Raw genomic sequence first — 7,516 nt, 5'->3', positions numbered from 1 at the left:
AGACCTCGCATTCTCACAAACTGATTTGTCTCTCTGAACCATGCAAGCTACTGAAAATCAAACAACATTATATGATGTCTCCAATACAACTGCTTTATACTGCGATTCCAATCCGGCAAACTTGTGTGTAACAACTTGAATCATTCACTAATAGTTTAGACTTAGTTGCCAATTGTTGTGTTGATGCAATTTAAAAAAGATTATCGAATCAAAATTTATATCTGTGCTAAAAGGAAAGGTGAATTTTAATATAACTATACATGTCTGTGTTAAAAAGAAAGGTACACGTGCAGCAAAAAGCATGTAAAAGAAAAATAAAGACATTTTGTTCCCTCTGGGGATACCAGCAATTCAATTTGCTTCAACTCATCCTTTATCTCATTTTTACATGATACAAATCTGCAACCGTCATCAAATACTTATTCAACAAAAAGCCACAGCAAATTTTACGATTAGAATAAGAAAGTATCATAGCGAATTAAACACAGTTTGAAACACTCCTAGAAACAAAAAACTACTTGATATATATAATCTAATACATATTTGGTTAAATTTTTAATAATATTTTATTCTTTTTGATTATTTGGTCCAAGTTACCGATTGTTTTATCTAATTAGGTAATTGCTCTTTTTTCTTAGCATTGCAGTTATAACTTTTCTTTTTCACTAATGCATTTTTGTTCATCGGAAGAAAATTACTACAATCGAGACTGAAATCGTGATATTTGAAATTTATGATCGCAGACTTGCTAAACATAGAATTCATAAACTTAATAACGTAAAAGAGTCGATGTTGACTTAGTGAGCTTGCACTTCTATTAAGATGTTTTGAGATATTATAAATCGTCAAATTTTAACCGATAATCCTTCACAAAAAATTAAAACATATAAAACCTTTTGAGGATATTGGTCTTTGCTGCTTTTACAGGTTGAGCAAGCACATGCTGATGCTATTCATTGTGTCGACCAGAGTAGTCATGATGTCAATCTTATCATTACTGGGTATGATGTTATGTAGTAAATTCTTCTTTTATAAATCATCAGTAGTCGCCCACATAAAAAAAAAAATAAAAAAAATCAAGGAAGTTATGATGTGCAAACTTCTAACTTAAGGATGGTATGTCACTCAGGTCTGCTAATAAATCGTTTATGTATGATTATTGCATAGAAGAATGGAACTTACTCTGTTGAAGATTTAGTCTTCTGTTTCTAGGTGATTGGAGTTACGTGCATTTATGTCAACAGAAGAATCAAGAGTTAGCTGAAAGTAGTATGCAACTGCTATCCATGGACATATAAAGCCGTAGTTCTTTGTAGATTGCTGTTATTGTATTTACGAGCTCTGCAGGGGATAGTCTATTAGATATTTGGGATTATAAGGCGGTAGAGGTACTCCTCCTATCCTTGGCACTTTCTTTGTCTATTCTTCACCTCCCTTTCCCCTTTTCTCTCTTGTGTATAAATATGTTACTTTTCCAGTGCCAAGTAATGCAACTCTTTTGGAAGTTCGGATTCTTAAAGAATAGTTGTAAATAATGCTCATGTGATCATCGTCTTTTTAGACATCAAAGGTTTTCACTGTGAAAGAATACATCGTTATCGTAGTTTGTCAAGTGGTCGATTCTGCAAAAAAGATGAACAGACTTCTTAAAATGGTTACTGACTCCTCTCTGTTTCCAACTAATTCCTTCAATGAGAACGTGATAATACTACATGTGATTTTTTGTTGCAAGCAGGACTTCTGTGGTATTCTTTCAGTCATTAAACAGTTACATTTTTTGTGATGCTCGTATTCAATTCAAACTCATTTACCAGCGTGCAAATTCAGTTTTTACTCGGTATCTATCTTGCTGCTTCCTTCATCCTTCGTTTTTCCTATTTCACATCTGTGCTACTTACGTTGTTCTCATAGTATAGTGTACAACTGGTTAGCCAATTCCTTCTTAAGCATAATGTTTAACTACGGAATAAAATAACAAAGTCATGCCTACGCAAAATGTGCTTCATGCTGTATTAGTGTTTTCACAAGAAATTGATTCCTAAAATTATGTCAATGGCTAATTTATTTAAATAATAGTTTATCATTTTGTTGACAGCAATTGTAACTGCTGTTATCTTGCACAGATCTGTATCACCTGCTGCTGTTGGAAAGCCATATGACTTTGGCATTATGGCTTCTGTGATAACTCTGTAATCTTTTATTACTCCTCTAGAGAGAAGCTCATCCTTGCAGATACAATCATTGTACCTCTATTCATATTGCCCGGGCTACCTCTACTAGTTTATATAGAAGAGCTAGTGGTTTCGACATTTGTGTTTAGTGGAATTTGATTTAGATCTGAGGGCAATTTAGTCATTTAATCTATTAGCTAATTGTCACGACCCTAAACCCAGATCCGGTCATGATGGCGCCTCTCGTGAAGATAAGGCCAGCCGACACAACTCCCAATTCATCTTAAACAATCATAATAACATAATTTAAGTCATTAACATGCTAATAATCCCAAAATATAAGTAGAACAGTATAATTTGCGGAAAAATAACCAACACAGTCCGACATCGGGGTGTCACCAGTCATGAGCATCTAACATAAGTCTCGAAATATGGAGAAAAGACTACACATACTATTATAAAATCCAGTACTAGAGAAAACAAACAATGACAAGAGGGAGAAACACTGGGCTGCGAATGCCGAGCAGCTTCCTAGTGGACACCGAAAAATCTGCTGGAAGCTATCAACCCTCACTAGCAGGACCTGTAGCGCCAGAATCTCCACACAGGGTGCAGGGAGTAAAGTGAGTACTTCAACTCAGTGAGTAATAACAATAAATGAAGACTGAGCGATAAAAAATCACGTTAAACACAACAATATGCTACAAAGAGGCAGAGTGAAACCAGTGAAGAACAATTAAACAGTATAATCTCATAAAGTACCTTTTAAGCAGTTAAACAAGTAAATGAAAGGCAACTAGAAAAGATAAACACATAAAAACCGCCCATCGGGCACAATAACAACATAATCAGCCCCTCGGGCAATAACATAGAACAATGCCAGCCCCTCGGGCTATATCTCATATCACAATGGGTACCCGCGCTCACTGGGGGTGTATAAACTCCGGGAGGGGCACCTTACGGCCCAAGTGCAATATCAAGCCATCTCGTGGCATACATCAATAGGCACTCGGCCTCATATGAACAAGCCACCTCGTGGCGTTCAATCTCAGGCCATCGGCCTCATAATCATAATCAATGTATCAATGCTGTGGCGTGCAGCCCGACCCAAAGTATCCTCACAACACAGGCCCTCGGCCTTACTCAATCAGAATCTCATAAGCCACTCGGGCAACAGTAAAACATGATGCTCATCTCAAAATATCTTTTAAAAAATATCATTTAAGGAGTTAAAACAGAGTAAACATGCTGAGTTATGAAAACAGTAAAATATAGCATGACTGAGTACAAGTATAAGGTCATAGCAGTGAGGAAATGGCAGTAAAAATCCCCTAAGGGTCCAAATAGTTGGCATGAAGCCCAAATATGGCATTTAGCCCAAAACATGATAACATCAAACAGTTTGCCATCAAATACGCGGTAAAACGGTCATTCGGGATGGACTAAGTCATAATCCCCAACTGTGCATGACCCCACGCTCGTCATCTAGCGTGTGCGTCACCTTAATATAGCACAACGATGTGTAATCCGGGGTTTCATACCCTCAGGACAACATTTAAAATCATTACTCACCTCAATCCGGCCCAAACTCTACCTCGCGATGCCTTTGCCCCTCGTATCGGCCTTCGGATGCTCCAAATCTATCCAAAATCAGTACATAACCATCAAAATATGCTAAGAGGACAAAGCCCACTCGAAAACAATTGAAAAACAACGCAAATCCCGAAATTAACCAAACCCGACCCCCGAGCCCACGTCTCGGAATTCGATAAATTTCACATCATTAGACTCCTTATCTCCCAGTGAGTTCATGTATATCAAAAGTACAAAAATCCGATCACAAATGACCCCTCAAACCCTTGCTCAAAGGTCTCCAATTCTCAAGCCCTAGTTCCCAATTTTTACCCCTTAATTTCCATTAATCTTAGGCAAAATCAGTGAAATAATGCCATAGGATTGATTATTAGGCTCAAAAATCTTACCTCCAGACGATATCCCTTGATTCCCTCTTCAACATCTCCCGAAAAGCTCCAAAACCGACATGAAATGGTGAAGAACAACTCAAAAATCGCGAAGGAGTGCTTTTATACCTTCTGGCCCAAGCTTTTCGCCCCTGCGGTCCAGATACCGCTTCTGCGGTACCGCTTTTGCGGTTCATGAACCGCTTCTGCAGTATTCACTTAAGCCGCCTCCCGCACCTGCGACCCTATCTTCGCATCTGTGGTCACGCAAGTGCGGTTCACATACCGCATCTGCGGTTTCCCTCAACAAAGCCTTTGGCCGCATCTGCGGCTCCAACCACGCTTCTGCGATACGCACCTGCGGTCCTGTCACGACCCCGGTTCGCCCTCCGTGAACCATCGTGACGGCACCTAGTCTCTACGACTAGGTAAGCCTAAATTGCGGAAGTAAAACAATTTAAAATAGAAATAAGAAATAACCAGTGTATAAATGTGCCACTCGGAAAACACCATATTTAACTCTCAAAACCAACACATAAATCCAAGACCCGAAAACCCATGAATCACAAGCTAAGAAGTACTACACAGCTCTAACTCCAGAATGTCTAACAAGAACTGAAAATACAGAAGGGCTAATACTAAACAGCAAGAATAGAAAGAGACTCCTCGGTCTGCGGACACGGCAGATATACCTTGAAGTCTCTACAGAAGCGCCTCGCCTCAAGGATGATAAGACTGAGAGGAAGTACCTGGATCTGCACATAAAAAACATGCACAGAAGGGGCATGAGTACACCACAACGGTACTCAGTAAGTGCCAAGCCTAACCTCGGTCGGGTAGTGACGAGGAAGGTCAGGGCCCTACTGAGGTTAAATAATATAAGGGTTAACAGTGTGAAATAAACAGTATAAATAAGTGCAACATTAAGAAATAACACAGAATTGAAAGAACAACAACAACTAGGACAGAGGCAAACAAACCACGAAAGGAAATACAACTCAACACAGAGATAACAACTGGGGATCTCCCAGGATACCGTCCTCTTTTGCGGCTCCGCACCTGTGGAACCCAAACCGCAGGTGCGGTTATGACAGATACCAGCAATAAAAATCTTCCCAAGTCCACATTCAACTTGTGTTAGGCACCCGAAACTCACCCGAGGCCCCTGGGACCTCAACCAAAAGCACAAACATATCCCAATACCTTATTCAAACTTGTCCAATCATCAAAACACTTCAAACAACATCAAATCAACCAAAACACCTGGATTCAAGCCTAAGTTTCTAAAATCTTCCGAATTTCGCTTTTGATCAATAAGTCTATCAAACCTCGTCCGAACGACCTGAAATTTTGCACACACGCCACATTCAACACTACGGAGCTACTCCAACTTTCGGAATTCCATTCCGACCCTCGGATCAAAATCTCACTATCGAACCGGAAACTTCAATTTCGACCTTTCGGCATTTCAAGCCTAAATTAGCTACGGACCTCCAAAACACACTCCGGACACGCCCCTAAGCCCGAAATCACCCATCGGAGCTAACGGAACCATCAGATTTCCATTCCGAGGCCGTCTTCACACTGTTCCGACTATGGTCAAATTTCCAAGACTTAAGCTCTCATTTGGGAACTAAGTCTCCCAAAACTCTCCGAAACTCAAAACCGAACGTCCCGGCAAATCAAAATAGTAGAAATAAACTTGGGGAAAGCAGTTAATAGGGGATCGGGGCGTAAATTCTTAAGACGACCGGTCGGGTCATCACGTCCTCCTACACTTAAACATTCGTTCGTCCTCGAACGAGCATAGAGACATACCTGAAGTGAAGCTGCTCATGGCCCCAAACTGCTGAGCGACACGCTAGAGCTCAAAACGACCGGTCGGGTCATTACATCCTCTCCCACTTAAACATACGTTCGTCCCCGAACGTGCTAAGAACTGTGTTGGGGTTGTACAAAATCACTGTTTAACACCTCGAGCACCTACCCATGCTACCACAACTCCGCTGGGTGCCCTAGCTCGATCAATCTGAAGATATCCCTTTTTCACTTAAGCAAATAAGCCTTAGAGCCCAATTCCTACATCCAGAATTCTCTGCCAGGCCTGTTCCAACATACGCTCACCGTATCAATAACTACTCGCGGTACCAAAACATGACTGCATACCTTAGCTGACTTCACACCTTGCACCACTTTACTCACAGGACCACAATAACATTCTCTGATCAAATTAGTCGAAATTCCACGAATCTGATGCTCCCATTGCACCTCATGACCTACATAGGTCTTGCTCTAACTCTTACAATACCGCCAAGACGGAAGAGGTGTGTAGAAATTCATACCCAACTGCCGAATCAACAAATCATTGGGCCTATACTCCTCATAAGAACCATCACCTCATTCTGAACCAGATAACGGTCTTAGCTCCTTAATATACTTCATATAATCAGATTGCACTGATCCTAAATCCAATGATCTCGTCTCACCCAGTACGAACCGCTCAGGCAATAAGCCACCCCGGACATGATCAAAAGTCTCATATGATGCCACAATGTGCCAATAGGCTATGAACTCGAACGCGACAAAAGGAAAACGAACTCTAGAAGGAACTACTCAACTCATGCACTAATATGAACTTTCCTTAGAAAATAGGAAGCAAGGCATACAAAAATAGCATATAGAAAACTGTACTCAATATCACACTGTTACAGCGTGCAACCCGATCCAAATAACATACCCATGGCGGTGTGCCACCTGATCCACACATAGAATTCACATAAGGAGATATACATCGAGCTAAACTGCTCATTATAACAAAAATCCGAATATCGGTCACAAGCACGCTAAGTGCATAATACCATCCCTGGGGAGACATATAGTGCCATAGGCTACAAAACTCAAACACAACTGAGGTGCAATATACGATCTGAATCTCGAGAGGCATCCTGCTCATATAACATCATCTCTACGCGGAACCTCAACACATAAGAAATTCATCAAGCCGTCTCACAACTCATACGGCGCAATATATCATTACATGAAATAGCTGACGACGAAATAGTACCCCGACTACTTGTCCAAAGAAGCGCATTGCTGAAATGAACACATCTGGCTTGATATAGAGCCCATATTCACATTTAGATCTATCCACAGACCTCAAGCTGATTCTGATCACACTGAACTAGGCTAATAACCTTTTGAAGGTCCATAATAACTCCCTTTTTCTCATAACACACGAGAACTACCATCATAACCGGGGCAAATCCTCCACGGTCCACAACCCAATAAGTCGAGTGCCCTCCAAGCATAAATTCTCAAATTAATGATATCACCACCGTCTTCATGCTTGGCTTAAATCTTAAATCAACCAAGTGAATACATGCC

This window comes from Nicotiana attenuata, unplaced genomic scaffold (assembly GCF_001879085.1).
Source record: "Nicotiana attenuata strain UT unplaced genomic scaffold, NIATTr2, whole genome shotgun sequence".
NCBI classification, from domain to species: Eukaryota; Viridiplantae; Streptophyta; class Magnoliopsida; order Solanales; family Solanaceae; genus Nicotiana; species Nicotiana attenuata.
This window is presented reverse-complemented; position numbering follows the sequence as displayed.